General features: G+C 44.7%; 1 protein-coding gene and 1 pseudogene across 2 annotated transcripts in view; one reads left to right on the plus strand and one right to left on the minus strand.

Moving 5' to 3' along the window:
* The window catches only part of FAM131A (family with sequence similarity 131 member A), a 469936-nt gene that overhangs the window by 373180 nt on the left and 73045 nt on the right, over positions 1–23711 (minus strand). The window lies entirely within an intron of this gene.
* On the plus strand, positions 4542–4917 carry LOC147684090 (transcription initiation factor TFIID subunit 13 pseudogene; annotated as a pseudogene).

Here is a 23711-nt window from a genome sequence, read left to right on the forward strand (position 1 = left end):
CTTCACATTGAAGTGCAGCGGGCTTGGCACGCATTGCCGAGACGGTTAACAGATCTGTGTTTTCCCCCAACTAAAATTATCCTTTCACGCCAGTGTCAAAGCTATGGCCTCTGAGGTGTTACACAATGGCTTTGAAGGGAACAACTGCAGTGGTCCTTTGTGGGGTATTTCACCTGGCCTGTCCCTCCCAGGACATCCCCCAGTTGACTGTCCCTCCTTAATTACTCTGAATTCCCAAAGGAAACACGCCGCTTACTGTGCCGCCGATATCGCGTGCTGCAAACAGCCCCCTCCCCTGTGGAATGAATGTCTTTGACCCGAATGAGGTGTTCCTTTGAATTGAAAAACAATGGTCTCACGGGGGCGTCGTGCCTCCAACTGCTAAGTATGATAGAAATCCTGTAATAAACAATCATTTATATATTACTTACAATGATCTTCCATGAATTCAGCTTAGTCTGTTGTCCCGTGCTCATCTTAAAAAGGATATCACGTTTCTGAAATGTTACCACTTCCGGGTTACATGACAACCAATCCCACGGATAAGCATATTCTGGAAACTACCTGGGAGTGGGCGGTATCAGCGGAGGGGGGACAGGAAAGGAACCACTCACCTGGACTTCCTCGGCTGGCCGGCCCTCCGCTCCTGTCCGGTTAGCCCCCCACCCTCGCCCGCTTCTTCCTCCTTCCAAGTGAGGCGGCCGGGGTGGCAGCGCTGCAGGCCAGTCCCGCCTCGCTTCACCCGGGTGCTGCGGGAGTTCCTCTCTGGGCTCCCAGTCTGCTGTCACCCGGCCGGGAGCAGCGCAGACTTCCAGCGCTCGCCGTGGCTCCTCTTCTCGCGCTGGGCGGCGGGGGGGGGGGCGGGCACTTCCGGCCGGCCGCGCTGGGATTGGCCGGCCGGCTGAAGAAACCCCCGGGCGGGACGGGATACCAATATTTGTGAGGACAGGGGGGGGGGGGCGGGAGAGGACGAGGGGGGCGGGCGGGAGAGGACGAGGGGTGCGGGAGAGGACGAGGGGGGCGGGAGAGGACGAGGGGGGCGGGAAAGGACACAGACGTCGGGAGGGAGGAGGGAAACGTGGGGACGGCGGGAGGAGGGACACAAGGCAGGACAGCAGCAAACACGGCCCGGCCGGACCAGACACGGGGGCGTTCCCGGCGTCGCGTGACGTCGGCAAAAGCCAAAGAATCTCGGGAACGCCCCCGTGTCTGGTCCGGCATTGACGGACGCCTCTCTGTTCCAATGGCTAGCCTCCATTTATGGAGCTAGCCAATGAAGCAGAGAGGCGTGTTCAAGTCACCCATACTAGAAACTACAGATTTCTCTGGAGGAGGAGCCTAACGGCTCCGCCCCCCAGCGAAACCTAAAAACAAAGGAGGGTGAAGAGCAGTTATAGTTGCCAAGTTTCCCAAGTCCATACGTTTTAAGTGCTTCCTCAGTTAGATATTTTTTCTTTGAATTCTGGATCTTGTAGTCCTGTTTTCTAATTGAACAAACCAGACTACAATTCCCATAATTCAAAGAAACACCTGGACTGGAACAACACATCACTCATGGGCCTGGGAAACTTGGCAGGGCTGCATAATGTGGGTCTAAAAATTGAGAATGAAGGGAAACGTTAAATTGAGTTGGAAAAAAAACAAAAGCAATGCAAGAGACAATGGCTAAGCACAGATCCTGAGTGGAAGGGCAATAGAAGTGTATGAAAGTGTAAAGCAGTCTTCTCCACCCAATAGCTTGTCAGCTATTGTATCTGTCCAGCTACTTGTAAGTAGCTCTCCTGTGTGCAGCTCAGAGTAATAAATTGGAAGCTTTGCTTGGCAAATTCACTATATTTACTAAAATTGAAAAGCGCACTTTTGAGACACAAATGTCTGTTTTTCGGGACTCATTCGCAGATGTCTGTAGAAAAATTGCTGATTTTCCAAAATAAACTTAAAGTTGATATTTGAGTGATAAATCATGGGGCACTGGGGAGATTTATTACTAATAATCTTACCTTGGTGCCATTGGCAATGTAACGATGGCTGATTTGTATTTCCAATGTATAAGCATTCCGCATTGACTTTGAACCATGGTTTCGAGTGGTTCGGGAAAGGGTGATATTTATTACACATTATAAATAATGATGCTCCAAGGTATGTTGTCTATCTGGTGCAATAAGTAGCAAATATTCAAAATTTTCAGGGAATAACATTTGGTTTTTGTTAATACACCAAACTCCGCATGGTAGTGTCATTCTCATTCCCTTGTTTCCCTGCCCAATTAAAAATTCCAAAGTGTGCACATAAAGGTGTTTAAACACGGTTGGAATACGCCGACCCACTCATAATCAGCCCAAATTCTTTTTAACAATACGGCTCGCAACCGTGCACTGCGTTGATCACTTCTGGTAATCTTTCATAGGGTGGCGAATAATGTAATCGTGTTTGATGTTTTCACTGTTGCCACACTTATAATATCAGTAGCTCAGGATGGTTTTTATTGAACATAAGTTGCTCTTATTACAGAAAAGGTCAGAGACCCATGGTGTGAAGGGACACATAAATGAGTTTGGGGGCTGGAGACACCCCCTCTGAAGAAGCACTAAAGGAGAAGCCGGACATGCGTGTGGGGTGGAGTTGGAGGTTATAGGGGGAAGGAGTAAAAAAGCGAATATGGAGAACGGAAAATGAGGATGGCCTGAGCTGCCCTCGCCTTTCCCTTTTGTCCTAAAAAACAGGCTGGAAATCTATTTTGTTGCTGGATGGATGCCTTGTTAATACAATTGTCAGAAAAGGTTTGTAACCCATGGTTCCTAAGGCTAGACATTTCTCAAAGACATTCCCTTCTCCTTCAGAAAACCTTGTTAGGCCATGTCACCTGGCCTGTCAATCAATGACACCAGCCTAAATTAGTTTCATCGAGGCCTGACAAGCCTGGCAGGAGAAGTAAATTGTGAAATTCATGGCTGGGAAGTATGTGTACCTGGATACCCTCACAGGTCATAAGAAGCGCTCTACAAATCTACTGATTGATTGATTATCATTTATTGATTTCTGTATAAATTGCATTGCAAAGTAAGCATGTGTTTAACCATTGTTCATGGTTTAGATGAGCAACTATACCAGGACACACAGAAATATAATATTCCATGATGTGTTTGGAAAGAAACCACATTACCTTTGTTGTTGACAACAGAGGCCAGACGCCAGGGCTACACAGCTTATTTCAGGCTACAAATGCAGAGAGGAACAGGTAAGCTTTTAACCCTGCAAGGATTAGTATTTGTATTATTGAACTATTGTGAACACATCTGCTGTGTTTACACAAGTTTTCCATTCCACATTAGGCAATGAATATTCGACCTGGAGCAGCCAATGCTTTTCTAACTTTTGTGTCATTTCAGTAGGACTTTCTCATAAAGGGGACGTGTTACCAGTCAAAAGATGATGCATGTGACTAGCACACTGGCTTAAGAAGCACATATCTGCCAAGAACAAAAAAATCTATTTCTTTAGAACACCTGCAATTTGAAAAATGATAAACAGGTTATCTGACAAACTGAACAAAAATAAATACTTTCTAATTCATGTTATGATTGATAACAATTTCTGTCATTTTTATGTTCTAAGTCATAATGTAAAAATGATTGCAAAAGCCAGGACTACTTGGCAATCCAATTACCACTTTCCATTAAGTGTTTCTGAAGATGGCAACTTTTCAGTGCATCTCCCCAGCCTTTCTTGAAATATATATTCAGTTTTATTTCCTTCACAATATCTAGTCACTGAGCCCCAATTCCATGGACCATCCATTCTGTATCCGAGAAGCCCAGAATGCTGACTACGTTACCGCAGTCTTTCGATCAGCCAATACCGATGAGATTGTGACACGCATGCCTACCCTTGAGTGGCTTTCCTTGTTGAGTGCACCCTGCCCATGGTCTCTACCGAAGACATTTGGCTCCCTTTCTCTACTCTTACACCTGTTCTTTAATTTTTTTTTAATATAGTTTTATATAGCGCGAACTTGACCCGAATCAGGTATCAGAGCGCTTTACATGAGCACCAGTTGCATTACATGAGGACACATTCATTTTTGTTAGGCACTCGGAGATTAAGTGATTTGCCCAGAATCACAGGAGGTTTAGCGTCATTGCCGAGACTCAAAACCAGTTCCCCAGATTCAAGGTTGACCGCCCTAGCCTCAGGCAGCGTTTTCCCTTCTCGGTTGAGGTCATCTGTGCCGTTAAGTGTTGTGGGCACCCACATTCCAAATCAGTTCAAACATGCATCAAAACTGAGCAATCTGAAGGGAACAAGCAACTAGACACGATACGTAAGATGGGTTGATAAACTATTGCCTAGATCCAATCATTTCTTGATCTGGGTCACCGGACGGAAATTGAACCAATTTCTCAAGGTTCAAATGTCATCAATTTAGCAACTGTGTCGCTACAAGCGGTAAAAGTAACCTCCCTGGGATGAAGTGGTTGTCTACCTACTTCAATTTCTATTAATTTCCTTAAGTAATCAAGGAGAACTGGAATGGCGATACAATGGCAGATGAGGACGAAGATCAGACATTCGATGGCGACAACGAAGACATAGGATGAGACACCGATGGCGGTCAGGAGCCAAGGAAGAGACTCTTCTCCAAAGAATTGCGTTGTATGATGTATGGGTTTGGGGGTGACCAGAAAATCCTACACAGAGCCTGTGGATATCATAGAGGATCTGAAGTTCGAGTTTATCAATGAAATGACACACTAGGCGATATCGATTGGGCGGCAGGGTCGAGTTCAGGTGAGGGACATTGTGTTCCTGATCCGAAAGGACATACGCAAGATTACCAGAGTTAAAGATCTGTTAACGATGAATGAGGAACGAAAAAGGGCCAGGAAAGCTTTCGACGAGGCAAACTATGGCTCGTGATCACCACTCAACTGCACATCACCCTGCTGGGTGGTCTGGATGTGCTTGTTGGACCTTGCAAAGGACACTGTAGTTTCTAAAAACATTAATGGGAAGGATCAATGAAGGTGCTTTAAGATGAACCTCCATTGCCAGGGTACTGGCAGATGCCTTGTAATTCTGTTTACTCATTCTGAGAACACATTTACAAACAGTGCAAATACACACACTCTCTGTACTTGAAAATGTGCTAAACAATTGTGCTGATTTCAGTAATGTCATGCTTTGAAGTATATAGCACATGTATAATCTCTAGAAATGTTTGTCATGTTTCTTTTTTGATGAATAGCAAATAAAAGTTAGCCCCTTTCTAAAAAAAGAACAAAAAAAGAAGAACTGGAATGAACTGGTGACGCTTGCCAAAACAGAGGTCCGCCCAAACGCATCTATCGTCAGTGCTCGTCAGGAAAGGGCACTGGAATGACCAATGAACTATGAATCTTGTATCAATGGATTATCTGCCATTTGTAACTAATCACGATCAATTTTATGGCCCATTCTTGGCCGGCCAGTAAAACCCCCGGCGACACAATGTTCCTTCTTAAGGTTCATTCGCTCGTGTTCACTGTGAGTAAGCGCTGCTTGACAGCCACTTGGGAGAGAATCTTTTTTTCTAACACATGCCACCTCCTCCCTTACGTCACCCTTTTACTGCCTACCACCTACCATGCTATCAAACACATGCCGCAACACTGCGTCTTGCTTTTACTCCTTCCTGGAAGGACAACACTCCTCAACTTTGAAAAACACTTGCACAAAAACAGTTGCCCAAAAGTCTTCCTTCCTTTCTTGACATTGGAGTAAAGAAAGTTTGGATAACTGATCAGCTGTAATATATTTTACTCCAGGTATTTAACCTCATATGTTTGTATTTTGTATTTTGTAATTGAATTTATAGGGCGCGCAGCTACCCACAGGGGGTCTCTCGGCACCAGTAGAGTCAGTGATTACACATCGCAGTTGTTATTAAGAGAAGTGCCAGGTTTTAAGGTCTTTGCGGAATTTTAACATAGATGGTTCGAGTTTCAGTGTAGCCGGAAGAGAATTCCACAGCCTGGGGGCAACACAGGAGAAAGAGCATCCGCCCATTCTCGTCAGTTTGAAGCGCGGAATCAGAAAGTTGCCATGAGCTGATGATCTGAGGAGACGGGATGGAGAGTATTGTTGGACAAGGGCCTGGAGGTAACCTGGCGCCGACCCTTGCTTGATTTTATGCATAAAACAGAGGGCCTTGAATTTGACACGGTTAGTGATACGGAGCCAGTGAAGGTCTCTAAGAAAGGGGGAAATTGGAGATCTCCACGGGACCTTGCAAAGGAGGCGGGCGGCTGAATTCTGAACAAGCTGAAGTCTCCTCTGAAGCTCCAAGGTAACTCCTAGGTAAAGCACATTGCCGTAGTCCAGGCGAGAGGTGATTAAAGCCTGGACCACCGAGCGTCTTGTCCATACTGGGAGCATCCATAAGATTTTACGGAGACACCCCAGGATGGAGAAGCAAGTGGCTGCCACCTTAACCACTTGGTGTCGCATGGAGAGCGAATCGTCCAGGACAAAGCCAAGGTTGTGAACCTGGGTCACTGGAAGGGGTGGTGGGCCCATTTCTGACGGCCAGTGTGCAGGGCTCCAGATGTGCTTTTGCTTGCCCAGAATGAGCACCTCCGTCTTATCTCCGTTCAGTTTCAGGAGGTTCGCTACTATGTTTCCCTACTTAGCTTGATTAACATTCACATCACTCTTTATTTGGTCCTGGCCAGAATAGTGGGCAGAACCAACAGCGATGAGTGATTGAAATATAAAAAGATTCTCCAACATGAACTGTTGATAATACATCTCTTCCTCATCCATGTCAGGATTGTCTTTTTTTATTACACAAAATCATTGTCCTCATCAACGTGTATCATCTTTTCGCAGAAATATTTAGGCTCCATTGCCCCTGGTTGTTGTATTCCCTAATATGTAATTGAAGACATTTTCTGTTTACACATTAGATCTCCTCTGTCAATCCTTTTTTTTCTCAAAATCCTCAAAGGTTTATGTGCTGTCACATCTTGTTCACACCATAAGTAAATGTGATACCACCAAAAGCAAACCCCTAAATGAGTAGTGCATTCATCTATGTAAGACACATGTATCTAAAGGTAACCCTAAAGGCCTTCTCCTCTACTGGAATGCAGCTTGTGATATTATCAAAGATGCACTGTAGTAGGAACCAGTATGTGAGGGTACTTGATTAAATGCTAAAGATAGATTGATGGAAGACAAGCAGATATCTCAATGACCTTGGGCTATTACAGTCTGGCCACACATTGTGTAGATAACTCATCACATCAGCCAAAGCCATGTACTGTACCAACTCTGTCAATGATACAGCCAACAGAAGGAACATGTCCTCAAAGACTATCTAGAACCGCATCAGTCCTCTATCTGCCTCCCCTGTCCACAGAGGTATGTTATGCTTCCAACCTCTTTTTCAGTGAAGAAATACAAAAAAATCCCCACATCTGCAACGCCAAGTCTGCTTCTTCAGGTGAACCCGCCCCAGTGCACTGCTTCGCATTATGGTCATCCTTCAAACCCCTATCCCTCCCAAACATCACCAACATCTTGAATTCTCTCAACGCCACCTTCTATTAACATATCTTACCCTCATCCTTCATTAAAGCCCTATCAGGACAGACCCGGTCACCATAGTCAACATTGTCAATGCCCCCCACCCCATTCAAGGCATCTTCCAGAGGCTCTCAAGACAGGGCAGATCTTCCCCCTAGTGAAGAAACTCACACAAGACCTTGTTGACCTTACCAACTATTGACCCATCACTCACCGACACATCATCTGTAAAATCATTGAAAAAGCATCAAAAATCCACAATCCAATCCAAGCCAACCATCTCCTGCCTGACTCCCAACCAGCTTCAGACTATGGAAACAGCTGCCTTAAAAATAGTCATGGACCTATTTGTGGCCACAGATGAAGATGATCCTGGCCTACTGATGCTGCTAGACCTATCGGCCTCCTTCAATCGTTTCAACCATCCCACCCTAATTCACTGCCTAAAGTCAAGAATGGCATTCACTGGTATTGTGATATCCTCCACTAGTTCTCTTCCCACCTTGCCACCCAACACAACAATTTTTTCAAATGGGCTACTCCAAGTACCAGAATCTCCCAAGGGTCCACCTTGTCCCCCATAATACTCAACCTAGTGTAACGGTAAACATCCATTAGTGTGCGGCTGTTATACAGTGAACCATTACTTCGCGTTACAGCGCAGGCGATGTTACAACATGCAGCCTTTACTACGCAAGTAGATACATCCCATGTGTTGTAACGCTTGTGAAGTAAAGGCTATCCACATTGTTGTGTGGAAACGAACACACTTCCGTTTCATCACTACGACGTGCAATACTGACGACGCAGGAAGCCGGAGAAGACAGGAACCGAGGAGAGAGAGGTAAGAGGGGCTGTGTAGTATTTAAGTTTTAGGGTAGGTGGAGGGTCGTGTAGGGGGTAGTCTTTTTTGTTTAAGGGTAGTGTAGTTGGGTTTGTGTAGTGTAGAGTAGTGTATTTGTGTTTAGGATAGTGTCTGGGGTCTTGAAGGGTAGTGTTTGGGAGTAGGGACAGGAATGGGGGTAGGGGCAGTGTTATGCTGGGGGTAGTGTTTTAGGGTTTAGGATAGTGTAGTTGTGTTTGTGTATTGTAGAGTAGTGAATTTGGGTTTAGGGTAGTGTCTGGGGTCTTGAAGGGTAGTGTTTGGGAGTAGGGACAGGAATTGGGGTAGAGGCAATGTCGTGCTGGGGGTAGTGATTTAGGGTTTAGGGTAGTGTTGTGGTGTTAGTGTAGGGTAGTGTTTTAGGGTTTAGGGTAGTGTCGGGGGGGTCGAGCAGGGTAGTGTTTCAGTGTAGGGACCATTTTGGGGGTATTGGCAGGGTCGTAATGGAGGGTAGTGTTTTAGGGTTTAGGGTAGTGTTGTGGTGTTAGTGTTGAGTGTTTTTTTAGGGTTTAGGGTAGGGTTGTGGTGTTAGTGTAGTGTAGGGTAGTGTTTTAGAGTTTAGGGTAGTGTCAAGGGGTCGTGCAGGGTAGTGTTTAAGTGTAGGGACCGCCTTGGGAGTAGGGGCAGGAATGTGATCGGGGTAGTGTTTTAGAGTTTAGGGAAGTGTTGTGGTGTTAGTGTAGGGTAGTGTTTTAGGGTTTAGGGTAGTGTTGTGGTGTTAGTGTAGTGTAAAGTAGTGTTTTAGGGTTTAGGGTAGTGTCGGGGGTCGTGCGGGGTAGTGTTTAAGTGTAGGGACAGTCTTGGGGGTAGGGGCAGGGTTGTGATTGGGGTAGTGTTTTAGGGTTTAGGGTAGTGTTGCGGTGTTAGTGTAGGGTAGTGTTTTAGGGTTTAGGGTATTGTTGTGGTGTTTGTGTAGGGTAGTGTTTTAGGGTAGTGTCGGGAGGTCATGCTGGGTAGTGTTTCAGTGTAGGGACCATCTTGGGGGTAGGGTCAGGGTCGTGCTGGGGGTAGTGTTTTAGAGTTTAGGGTAGTGTTGTGGTTTTTGTGTAGGGTAGTGTTTTAGGGTTTAGGGTAGTGTTGGGGGTGCGTGCAGGGTAGTGTTTGGGAGTATCAACAGGAATCGGAGTAGGGGCAGTGTCATGTTGGAGGTAGGGTTTTAGGGTTTAGGGTAGTGTTGTGGTATTTGTGTAGGGTAGTGTTTTAGGATTTAGGGTAGTGTCGGGGTGCGTGCAGGGTAGTGTTCGATTGTAGGGAGGGGGCTGGGGGAAGTGGGAGGGTCGTCCAGGTGGTGGCGATTTAGGGCTTATGGTAGTGTAGTGATGTTTGAGTAGTGTTTTAGAGTTTGTGATGTGTAGGGTAGTGTATGTTTATTTGGTATTTTATGTAGTGTTGGGGTTTTTTTGACATTCAAAAAAGGGGTTAGGAAAAATAAGCCGGTAAATGTCTGTTTTTATTACTAGGCAAGTTTTTAGTTTGCATACATTAACACTTGCAATGTAAAGGTATGCAAACTAAAAACTTGCGTAGTAACAGTATTTGCTAAGTAAAAACATCGAAGTAAAAAAGCTGCGAAGTAATGGTATGCAAAATAACGAATCATATTCCAGTGGAACTGCTTGAAACTGTACTAGCCAATAGGAGCATCAGGATCCATAAATGTGTCAACAGCACACCACTCCGCGTGAATGTTCCCTCTGCTCTAGACATCCAACATATTAAGCACGACCTGCTCCTCATGCAGACCAGAATTTCCAGGTCTTGCCTGAAATGTAACCCCACCAAAATCAAATTCCTCCAAATCACCAACAACAATAACCAACAAGTAGTCCACAACTAGCCTGACGACTTGAAACTTGATTGACTCAAAGCCTAACTTTTGTCAACTGGTAAGTCACTTGGAGTCAACTTCCACACCATTCATAAATAATCCACCACCTCACAGACCCCAGCACACCTTGCCTAGATTCACTCTTTATTTGTATGCCTACATTCCACCCTGTGTACCTCTCCACTAAGGCTTTGTTCGCCTGATACTAATAAGAGGTACATACATACATACATACGTAAGTACCACTGATGATAGCATCTTCCTTCTCTGTGGTCAGTCCATTGTTCTATTACAGCCCTGACTTCATCGCAGAAACATGCTTTACTGTTTGCCTTCAAACCAACCAGTTTGGCCATCAACCACTTAGGGGTCATGATATTCTTAAACAGATATTCTCTTGTTAACCAATCCAGTTCATTCACAACTTTTTCTTCTAATACCACCAGCACCATCACCATCCTCAGTTTAGCTCATGAATGTTAAGCACAAAGCTCTACTTGTCCTATCATTTGCAAAACAACTCTAAGTACATCTCTGTTAGCAGGTAATGCACATTCATTCTTCCTCAATGCCACATTACATTGGTGTAGCATTCTTTATAAAATTGCTTGTGCCTTCCATCCTTTGCTCAAGGTGCACTCTTCGGCTACATATATTTTTCCAAAGCTTCCTCCTTTCGTGTTCTATCTATATGTTCAAAGAGCCTAATAGATCTGTCAATGTTTCCAGTTTTATGTCTGCTTTTCAACTTTCCCTATAGTTCCTGGAAATACTGGCATCCCATATACTTAGGAGTGAATCAAGAGGGAAAACATGATTGGTTACAATTTTCCAATCAAATCCCTTCTTCTCCAAACCACTCCAGCAAGAGCAAGATATGATTATGATCAATTATTTAGTCCCTGAGTATTTCCAGGCCAAGCAGCTCAAATTTAGATGTAATGAGCTTGGATCTTAAGCTGGACCAGGAGGCTTGATTTAGAGATAACAGAAAGTCCTCTGGAGGAAGGAATAAATTCCACTGGAGAATTTGCTCATCATAGCATCCCCCTTGAGGAGGAAATTCATCCAGATGTAGCAGTTCATCCAGGAGTCTGAAACATGCCCAGTACCACACAACCCTAACCCCATCTCTTCCGCTGGTCCCTGCAGGACAAATAAAGCGCCTGTCATTCAATGTCTGAATTCACCTTAGGTGCATAGTAGGAATCCAGTGTTTAAACTCTGGCCTCACACACACTTTTCCTCTGCCCTTAGTACTTCATTCACTTTGTATATCATCACTTCTTTCCCCATCTCATCGACTCACCAAGGGACCTAATTTGACCCCCCAAATCTCCTTCTCCGCGTCCACTGCTCTTCAATTTATGCAGAATCTGGCAGACTGCACCTGACCAGCTCCTTTGTACTGAATAAACAGAACTGAGGCAACACTCTCCACATTGGCCTCCCCCAGACATTCTTAGGTCTTTGACAAAGACATCCCCTTGGCTGCTGTGTCAACCCTGATCCACTCTTACCTTCTCTGACTTACATCAAGTGGGCCGGCCGTCCTCCCAAAGTAGAGACTCTTTCAAGTCCCTTACCCTAGCCCTTAATTCAATCCATGACCAAGTCCTCCTGACGCTTTGGGAAACATATCCCAACACTTGTATTTGCACATTCACCACCTGTGCATCCTGGTGCCAAACGACAGGTGTTTATTGTTACCCAACTCAATGGTACAATCAGCATGTACTCTCCCATGCAACTCTGTGCCCCAGCACCTCTTTATTTCCCAAAATCAACACAAAGTATCTTGACTTAGGTCCTTCTCCTTTGTTGCCTTGGGCACCCTTCCCAATAGACCTGAGCATGCTTCCTCCTATTCGAATCCAAGAGGGCTCTCAAACCCACCCCAGGGCAGTCGATGCCCACTGCAAACACCCATCAGCAGCGCATCAACTCTAAACACCACTGACAGCCAGACCCCGCAACCCTCTTGTCTTATGTGGCCATTAATCAGATTGTGATTTGTTGAAGACTGTTGCAGAGGTTTCCCCCAACTCAATCTCCCCTATACCACCTTAGTTTCTGAATCCCCAGCTGCCATGTTGTCTGCACCGACTTACCAAGCCATGCGTAGTGTGACTTGTCCAGGTGTTGAGCATTGAACACTTTTGTCTGAACATTTTCAGAAGTTTAGGACCCAAAGAGCAGAACCATAGGTCCTTATTCCTATAGGTGTTGTTAATTCCCATTGGTCAATAATTATTTTACAAAACTTTATCATTTATGAGATAATGAAACAAGTACCACAAGGACAATTGCAGGTGGTACTACATGTAGCAATTGCATTTTATCATTTTAGGCAGCTCTTTTTTTATCATATGTAATTTTTCCTATTGCCCCTTCAACATACCCATTTATCTTGTGCCACGCACACAGACACAATGGTGGAGCGAAGCACTTCCCATTCGGAGCCAAATAATACAGGACAAGGGTCTCTTCCACTAGAAACCAGACCGGAGCAAGGTTCACAAATCCATGCATTAGTAACTCATCCACTCCAAGTGTTTGCCTGTAGTGCTGTTCATCCCACTAGAAGATCAGGACTACAAATCCCAGATTGCAAAGAAAAATCCTGAACTGAATGATCTACTTGTGCACAGACAAGGGATTCTCGAGAGATCTGCCACACTTTGGCCTGTGATAGAATCGCGAAGGTCCTGTAGACCGAAAGCACTGCAAGGCAGAACTAGGGCCAAAGCTTTGGGCAATACGCATTTCTTCATTCAATGTATACATCTGAGATCAATCACCCATCAGTCATGTACGCTATAAAATATATGCGTATGTCGGACCATGTCAAAATGGCTGCTTCTGTGTACATATATAGGTGCATATATAGAAGGTTATGCCTGCTACTAATAAATAACTACAACAAGTGGCATGTGTATGTTAATCTATATAGAAGTTATTTTCAGTTATTTGAAAAAATAAAAAAGCCAACCTGAAATGAGTAAAAGCAACCCCTGACACAGTGTTTCGCTCTAATTAGAGCTCATCAGAGAAGTATAGCTTTGTCCAAACACAAGAGGGAGCACCGAGTATAAGTAAAAAAAAATACCCTTTCAGACATAGAGTGACAAATAAATTATTCAAAAAAGAAGCAGAGAACTCTGGGTAGTTCTCAAGTTTAGGTGGAAAGCAGCTCCTGTATAAACCACTCTCAACACCAGCGACACTCCAGATCTGCTCACCTCAAATGTCTGCTTTCCTATCAAAGTTTTTAAGCATAGGATTAGCACAGTGCCATCCACACCGAGATAGAAATGGACAAAGTCTTTTGCCATTTATACAGCAAAGTCTTTAAGCATAGGACTAGCACAGTGCTGTCCTTGCCGAGCTGTAAAATTACAAAAGCCATTCACCACTCCAGGCACAGTATTACAGCTTTGAATTGGGAAAATACCAACCAAGCCAACCTGAAATGAGTCAAAGCAACCCCTGACACAGTGTTTCGCTCTAATTAGAGCTCTTCAGAGAGGTATAGCTTTGTCCAGACAAAAAGAAGCACCCAGTATAAGTAAAAGAAATACCCTTTCAGGCATAGAGTGACCATGTGTGTTATATATATATATATATACATATACATATGTATATAATTTACATTTAGAAGTAAAGAAATCCCATCCATCTTTCCCATCCCTCCTCCCTCTGACTCATCCCAAACCTTTCTGACTACGATGAACCTCCAAATATCCTTCCAAAATGTTCACCCCTCCTTTAGCCATCCCTCCCAACTAACAAGCACACAAAATTACTACATACCAAAAAACAATTACTTCCCTTTTACACATCCATTCCTATCATTCCATCACTACCCACAACTCCTCGTTCTCAAATACATTCCTATCATTCTATTTGCTCTCCAAACTCTACTAAACACACAATAAATCAAGTGCACAAACCTAACACAACTAATGCACAAGGAAACAAGATTGTATTTACCTACTAACAACTAATCTTGGGTTCCGGAGTAGGGTACTACTCATTGAAAAGGCGCTACAATGCCTCGTCAGGGGTCGTAAGCACTACATAAATCCATCTACAATTACAATTAGCACTGAGCTAGAGGATATATACTTGCCATTCTCAGCAGAGTAGGCACACTTTGGCGATTCATATGATTTAGCATTGATCATTGAAACGGACTAGTAATACCTTACATGAGTTTACAGACTGGCGTCCCTAGAAGACTACAACCCTGTGATAAAATGGGCATAGTACCAGCCTCATTAATATGGAAATACCGCCTAGCAGCATTCTAACTACAAGTTCACATACTGTCACATAGTATGTAATGTTCATGTCTTTCAAACAACTATAGCTGACCCAACACATTATGCGACTTACGGTATGAAACTAATGAGCTGTAAGTCTTGGTTATTAGCCATAAGTTAGCAAGCAAATACAACGCATACTTGTACAGAGCATTTTAATGTTATCTATTTTAAAATACATTTACTTTGCTTAGTGTTACAAAGTGGAAATATAAATGTATCCTGTTCTTAATCAAAATAAAATATATTCATATAATTATTTTTGTGGTTAGGAATACAAGTTTTTTTTTAAATTAAGACAATTTTTGCTTTTGAAATGTATATTCCCTCTATGTAGTTAATTTTGCATTAAAATTCATTTTATTTGAAACCTTTGCATTCAATTGTATTACAGTTGTATTTCAATTCGCTTTCTCTCTGGCTAGCCTCGGGGATTAATAAACTACTTACATCCTATAAGGTGAGTGATCGTCGTCCCCTCGGCCGATAGATATTGTCATGGGGGTTCCAAATATTCCTTCAACATGAGGTGAAAGGTAGGGGTTCAGCATATGTTTCTGTAACCTTATTAGCTGTATTAATTCCCATTTCATAAGGTAACATGGAATGCTTTCTGTGAATGTTGTGAAATGCTTGAATAGATTGCATTGTGTACACGAACTTCCAGATTTTGGGCTTCAGAAGTATTCTCAAAGTGGCCGGTTTCTAGTTTATTCTCTTCGATATCTTCCCGAGTCCCTCCCTGCGATCCTAGTTGGACCATTGGGACTCATATAATTCCCATATGCTGCTTTGATTTCTGTTTTGAGACTTTTACAAACTCCGTCGTTCTCACTAGTTTCTGTTTTGTTAGTTTTACAAATGCAATTGGTTGGTTACTCTTTGGTACTTTTTGCAAACTCCATTCTCTTTTCTGTTACTGCTTTGGGATTTTTGTAAACCCCATTGGTTGCTCTGGTTACTGTTAAATCCCATTGACTGCTCTGGTTTCTGTTTTGTAATCTTTATAAATCCCATTGGCTGCTCTGGTTTCTGTTTTGTAATCTTTATAAATCCCATTGGCTGCTCTGATTTCTGTTTTGTAATGTTTATAAATCCCATTGGCAGCTCTGGTTTCTGTTTTGTAATGTTTATAAATCCCATTGGCTGCTCTGATTTCTGTTTTCTAATGTTTATAAATCCCATTGACCGTTCTGTATACTGTTTTGTTACATTTGTAAATCCCATTGGCTGCTCTGATTTCTGTTTTGTAATGTTTAAAAATCCCATTGACTGATCTGGTTTCTGTTTTGTAATGTTTATAAATCCCATTGACTGCTCTGGTTTCTGTTTTGTAATGTTTAAAAATCCCATTGACTGATCTGGTTTCTGTTTTGTAATGTTTATAAATCCCATTGGCTGCTCTGATTTCTGTTTTGTAATGTTTATAAATCCTATTGGCTGCTCTGATTTCTGTTTTGTAATGTTTTTTAAATCTCATTGACCGTTCTGAATACTGTTTTGTTACATTTGTAAATCCCATTGGCTGCTTTGATTTCTGTTTTGTTGCATTTGTAAATCCCATTGGCTGCTTTGATTTCTGTTTTATGATGACTTGCAATGGCAGTCCGGCTGGACTGTTGCTATTGGAGGAAACCAAAACTGATTTACATATGGCGTATCTCTGTCTGGAGTGGACTGTGGACAAAAAACGACGATCTGGAATGCTACCCCAAGTGGTTAGGAGTGTCTGAGATTGATTCAAGCACTTCTTGTCCCTTGCTTTTTGTCACTTTATGGAAGGGCCCTAACTAAGAAGGAAGTAGAGGTCCCTGGGTATGAGTGACGATGCTTCTTCAAAAGCTGAGTCTTGAGCTCCTTTCTGAACTTCAGGGATGAAGGAGTAAACAGGGACGTAGCTTGGTCACTAAGGTTGGGTAGGGGGGTTTAAGCTTCATATTTCCCAACAATAGCTCTGGCATATCTTGTTAACGCCTTAACCGCGGCGGGAATCCCGCCACGGTGCGGGCGTTCTATTGGGTGGGCGGGGCTGCGACGGCCGTTGGCAGCACTGGGGAGGGAGTGATCCAGTCGGCCAACGGCCGGGAGCACGAAACGGGTTAAAATACATTGTGAGAATCAGGACACAAGGGGGCTTAAGAGGCAGTAGAAAGAGAGAATCAAGTACAAACCCAGGGTGAAATCCGACAGACACCTCGCAGTACCCGATTGAAAGCACTGGCACCCAAATATTTACTACAGAATACATTTTTAGGGGGGCGTAACACCTCAAAAACCCACCTTGAAGCTATGCTCTTGGGGTCCTTGTCACATAAATAGAACATGATTGGTGGAGGGCCATGGCCTGAGAAATGTTCACTTTTCTCGATTGCTTGAACTAGACCTCATTATAGGTCAGCTAGTGCCTTAGTGCCAGGAGGAGACAGGAATGTGTCTCTCAAGAGTGTAGTGGCACCGGGGCCCAGGTGTACTGCACCCTATTTAGTAGCTATTCATTACTAATAAACCAGGTGATGGATCTCACACCCTGGGCACCTGTGCTCCACCTCACACTTGTGTGGTCACTTCACATCACTGATACTGTGAACGAAATTTACAATAAAAGATGTATATTTTTCGCCAGTCTTCGAGCTGGCACTTTTTGTACACTTTTGTTTCCTGACATCACGTGAAATGCCTCATTCTGCAGCACACATAGAAACAGCAAATCGCCTTTAAAGATTATTAATGTGCAGGAAGGCATCACTTCCGGCACATAAACAATCCCCCCTGCAGCACAGGCAGCCTTACAACAGCGTTACCAAGTTTGGCGTAACACCGCGCTCCGGCATTTTATTGTAAATGTCCCCCTTTGTCTCATATTTGATTCTCTGCTTACCATTCTGGCCCAGAAATTTCTCTCTAAACCAGTGCCCCCTGTTGTGTATGGAAAATATTCCACCCCACAGTTACATCCGCCCACCTGACCGCCTCCAAATGTTCGAAATTTTGTTACTGAAAGGCACAAAGGGAAATAAGGGGTTTCCCCAGATCATGGGTTTTTGATCAAGCAGGGAAGCCGGGATTAGACACGGCGAGTAGGCGTTTTCAAAAGGGAAAACTGGCAATGCTTTAGAAGTCGTGCTTCTCATGTGAAGCGTGAAGTGAAAAAAGAAGTACTTCATCTGCACCTGCCCAGGATCACACTGTGCGTCTTTTGTGTGCCTCGTGCGAAAAAGAGCTGTAAGCGCGCCTTTATCCGTCGCTGACAGCTGCACGGGGTGTCGCCGTGGTGAAGTAAAGCCGGCTCACACACACTGCGCTTGTGTTCTTTTGTCGTGTGAAGCATGTGGTCGGGTTGTGTTCTCAAAAGCGACTGTTCTTTGCATTCGTGTCACCAGCACTTCCGGTGAGGGCTCGGTAGTGGCAGTGGCCCTTTAAAGGCTCCCACCAGAAGCCGAATTGTCTCTTGATGTTTAAGTATCAGATGTTATAATAATGCTCGCCTCTTCAATCGCCGAAAGGATGAAAGGCTGAGACTCGAAACCATCACCTCTAGGCTATACACATACTCAGCAGTGGGCATTCAACCCGCTGGGCTACCCTACTATAGCTAGGTCTGGGCCTCAGTGAACTAAGGTCCCCACTGCAGAAGGGAACTGCGTTTGGTACCTTGGTCAGGGCTCGTGTCCCACCAGGTCAACTCAGACTTTCACCCACTCAAAGGTTGATAAATTGAGAACCACTGATTTAGTTGGCAATAAATGTTTCCATGTATCACCAAGAAACCCTTTGGGCGAACCCTCGCGAACGTGCGGTCGTCATATACACGCTATCTTATCATCACTGTGTTACAAAGCCCTGATCTCTCCACCCTCGCCAGCCGTTCTCAAACATCTACGGTCAGATGTATGACGCATTTTACTATGTATATACTCTATATTGCGTCAGTAACCTATTACCGACTCGCAAAATAGGGTTTGCGAGTCACTATTAGGAAGGGGCATGCCGAGGTCTTCCCTTAATAATAGCAAGTTATAGGGGATTGTATGATTGTTTTGTGTCCAGAATGCAGTCGCAAAACAAAGTTTATCGCCTACTTTAGGTAGGTGGTAAGCCAGTCGCAAATGGGAAGGGGTTCCCAGAGGACCTCTTCCACTTAGTCCAACAGACCACTGCCTACTCTTTAAACATGAAACAGAAAAAGAAACATTTAATTTTTCCTTTTTAAATACATCCCATTTTCCTTTTTGGAAACTTAATAGTTTTACTTAATAGCGAACACAGATACGGCCCCCAGCAGGCCGCCATCCCTGTGTTATTGCCCACTCCCAATGGGTCCCAAATTGCAGCCTGCCTCATGAATATTGATTAGGCAGGTCCATTACGACCCCTCTTGTAATAGCTAATGTGTCTAAGACACATTAGTACATTTCATTTTGTGAATCTCTAATCGCAAATCACAAAAAATCGCAATTAGAGACTCACAAAATAAAATGGTCGCACATCTGCTCAGTTATCCCCTTTCTTTCTTCTGTCATGGCACTCCTTTGCTCTCTCATTCTTTTCCTCGATTAGCTCCTTCATTCTTTTGCTTCTCCCATCAACTTAGCCCTTTCCCTCCCCCCGCCTCATTCAGTTGCCAAATAAGCTGTCACATATTCCTGCCCTGGCAACCCTTGGCTCCAGGGAGAGACTTTTCTCAGTCCTATCAGCAGCCGCCTGCCATGGCTTTCTTTCTCTCCAACTTCTAAGGTCCCCTCCACTCTTTCCTTCCTCTATAACCCACTACATCTCTCCATCCACCCACTCTCTCTTGCTCTCCCTCGCTCCCTCCAGGCATCGGGTCCTCCTCCTCTTCCATTCTCACTGTCTCCATGTGTGCCCCCTTACTCTCAGTTGTACTTCATTTCTGTCCCTTGGTGTCCCCTACCATCTTTCTTCCATCCCTGTTCCCCTGAACACCAGTTATGTTACACAAGGACCTATTCCTTTTTTCCCTTTTTAAGGCAAGGTGAGATAAAGTGAGTTTGCCCAGAATCATAGAATGTTGAGCAGACCCGAAGCTCAGACCTAGTTCCCCACCTCCAAAGTCAGCAGCTCTGACTCTGGCTGCAACCTCTCACATCCTTTTCTCTTTCTTTTTCCCTTTTTGTTGTTTATACCCAGACTTTCTTTGTTTTATCTGTTTCTTTCCCTTTTCTGTCTTGTTCTTTTCCCTATTTGTCCTTAATCCTTCTTTAGTTTTCCCTCTTTCCTCTTTTTTTCCCTCCCCCTTCTCGTCCCCTTCCCTTCCTCCCCATTTCTCTATTCAGCCTCATTTGTCCAGTTTTGCTGCCTGCTTCACTTCTCCATTTTTTTCAATATCACTTTTTAATTTATATACTTTTTTCTGTTCACCATCTACTCTCTTTCCCCTTCATTTCCTTCTCTTTTTCTGTACTTTTTGTCTCCTTAACTTTTTTATTTGTATGTGTCTTCGATTTCTATTCTCTTCTACCCTCTTTTTAGGTCACAGCCTACCAAACAGTGCAGCTGCCTGGTTTCCTGAAGACATCTTGGGCACATTCAGAAAGTTGACCAGGAATGCATTCCGCCCATTGCTTACCATTGGCTTTGTGATTTGTAACTCACATTTTCTGGCTTTCTATTTGCTGGCTTTTTTTGTGTTAGGCTGTCCAGCTCGAGTTCATACCTCCCGCTACACAAACCGTGTTTACTGTATTCTTCTACAATCTTGCTTTCTGTAAACAGGCCTTTAAATCTTGTTCTTATCTTGTAACATTTGCTGTGCATTCAAAGATAGAGGTCGAAAGTCAGGCTGTTTCTTCCAGGGGCCGTATTACATAAGGTGCCCCGGGCATTTGCGCCCACTTTGCATACCCTGGGGTACTTTGGTATTATAGTAGGGGGTGCAGACACTTGTGTGTCCCCTTCTATAATACCGATAGCGCTGGTGCACTTAAAGCGCCAGCGCTAGCAACAGAGTATTCCATTCCCTATGCAAATGAGGGAATTCCTTGGACTCTGAGGTCGTGCCATATTACAGACGCGGACGCATAGTCGAATAAGCCCTCATAAGGCGCAGTGAGAGTGCGCCATTTAAAAGGTGGCGCACGGTCAGTGCTCCCCCTGAGAGCAAACTTCTGCAGGGGGTAAAGGGGGCCCCCCAGACATCCCCTTCCAAGCGGGTACAGTCCCTGACTGCACCCGCCTGCGAGGGGATCTCTAATTCCCTTTGAAAGTGCTGTACTGTGACAACACGGAGCAGCTGCTCCGTGTTTTCATGTGAATGTGCTGCCCCCAGGGAAGCGCAAGTTTGTGGCTGCCCCCAGGGCAGCGCATTCACCATAATGGGGCGCACTGGCATTGTTTGCACTAAGAGCACCTTTTCAAAGGTGAGCTGGGCGCAAACAATGCCAATATGTAATACGGCCCCAGGAAGCTTTGTGTTTATTTTTCTTTCTCTGACTTCAAAGCGAGAGGATTTATGTGATAATCATGCTGGATAGTGAGGTCTGCTTCAGGAAGGCTGTACAGATGTTATTTGTTTTCTAGCACACACCAAAATGCACTCTAGAACACTGTACTTTAAAGCACTGCACGCTCTGCCACTGAACCCTCTGCCACTGAACCCTCTGCCACTGAACCCTCTCCCACTGAACTCCCTGCCACTGAACTCGCTGCCACTGAACTCGCTGCCACTGAACTCGCTGCCACTGAACTCAACTCTGCCCACTCTATGCCACTCTTTTGCCCTCTATGCCAAACCACTCTACACCACTCTAATACACTGTACACCACTGCACTCTGACACTGCACTCTACGTCACTTCACTCTATGCCTCTCTACTGTAGTCTGCATCCTCTACTCTATGCCACTGCACTCCACCTTTGCACCAAAGCACTCTTCGCAACTGCACTTTACACCACTCCACACCACTCTGCAGCACTGCACTCTATGCCAATGTACTCTACGACACTACTCTATACAACTCCACTCTACCCTGCAGCACTCAAGTCTATGCCACGTCATTCGACTTTGAAACAATCTACTCTACGCCACTGCACTCTATGCCACTGTGCTTTACGCCACTGTGTGCCACTTTACTCTACACCACTGAAATCAATGCGGCACCACTGTACTCGACGCCACTCTACTCTGTGGCACTGCATCTACCCAGTACCACTATATTCTACCCTGCACCACTCCACTTCACTCTACTGTCTCCTATACACCACTGCACTCTGTGCTACTGCACTCTATGCCATTCTGCGCCACTCCTCTCTACACCACTGCACTCTAACCTGTTTCACTCTACGCCACTGCAATCTACGTTACGCCACCCTACTCTAACCCACTGCACTCCACGCCAATTCAGTCTACACCACTTTACTGAAAACCAATGCACCCTACGCCACTGTACCGGATACGGGTGATACCCTGAAACTGGTCCCAGGTTGCTTGCTTCCAGTCCAGAGAGGGCCTGGCCTGGCCGTTCGGACTGTACTGCTGCAAAAGGGAGCAGGGACAAGACTGATTTGCCGATGGCTGGGTCCAACCTGGAATGTTTGATTTGTTCACCATTCAGCCCATCATCTTTTCTTACTGCATTCTACTCTGCACCATTCAGCTCTACACCACTCTACTCTACTCCACTGCACTCTATACCACTCCACTCCACGCCACTACACTGTAATCCACTGCACTGTACACCACTCTATTCTACACCTCTGCACTCTACCCTGCACCACTCCACTCCACTTAACTCTACACCACCTTACTCCACTCGATGCCATTGCACTCTACACCACTACAATGTACTCTGTACAGCTCTACTCTATGCAACTGCAGTCTACGCTACTCTACATCACTCCACTCCACGCCACTACACTGTACGCCACTGCACTATACACCACTCTATTCTACACCTCTGCACTCTACCCTGCACCACTCCACTCCACTTAACTCTACACCACCTTACTCCACTCGATGTCATTGCACTCCACACCACTACAATGTACTCTGTACAGCTCTACTCTATGCCACTGCAGTCTACGCTACTCTACAACACTGCACTCTACACCACTTTGCTCAAAACCAATGCACTCTACACCTCTGAACTCTATGCGAATCTAATCTGCACCACTGTACTTTATGCCACTTCACTCTAGACCACTCTACTCCACTCCACTCCACTCCACTCTACGGCACTCCATGATCCTCCACTCTATGATGTTCTACTCCATTAAACTCTGCTCTACTGACGATCTACTCCACTCTATACCACTCCACTCTACAGCACCCCACTCCACTGCTGTCATTCCATGATACAACTCTACGCCACAATGTTTTCTTCAACTCCCTCCATGCCACTCCATGCCACTTTACTCCACTCTTCTATGACACACTTCTTCACTCTACTCTATGACAATCTACACCACTATTCACCACTCTACTCTAAAACACTCCGCTTCACTCTACGCAACTCCCTCTATGCCACTCCACTCGGCTCTACACCACTCCACGACATTCAACGCCCTTCCACTCTTCCCCACTCTCCTCCCTCCATGACACTACACAACACTGTATGCTACTCCCCGACAGTCCACTTCACTCCTCTCCATGCAACTCAACCGTACGCCACCCCATTACACCCCACTCTACTCCACTTTACAACACTCCACCCCATGCCACTCTCCTTTATCCTAATAACTGGTGTACAACATTGCTAAAACATATTGGCAAAGCTAAAAGCTCTTGCATAGGCAAGACCTATTGGCTTTACCAATGCTTGTTTCCTGTTTCTCTTTCTCTCACTTCCTTCTCAATTTCTCCATTCATTTTTGTTTCCCTAGCTAGAGCCTCCTCTCTCTCGGTTTATATTTCTCATTCCCCCTTTCATTATTTCAGTCCCTTCCTCCATTTTTGAAGGGCAGGGAGGAGAGGGGTCCAAGGTTTTTATTCAGAGCACACAAATAACATGTAGAAGTCCAAATATTTTTTTTAAATTACCCCCGTTAATCGAAGCAGTACCAAACACCACCAAATACAACATCAACAGACCACTCTGACTCCATTGCACTGTAAAAGGCACAGTTTTTTAAAGTACTTCTGGACCACACAAATT

Source organism: Lissotriton vulgaris, chromosome 11, assembly GCF_964263255.1.
Source record: "Lissotriton vulgaris chromosome 11, aLisVul1.2, whole genome shotgun sequence".
In the NCBI taxonomy this organism is placed as follows: domain Eukaryota; kingdom Metazoa; phylum Chordata; class Amphibia; order Caudata; family Salamandridae; genus Lissotriton; species Lissotriton vulgaris.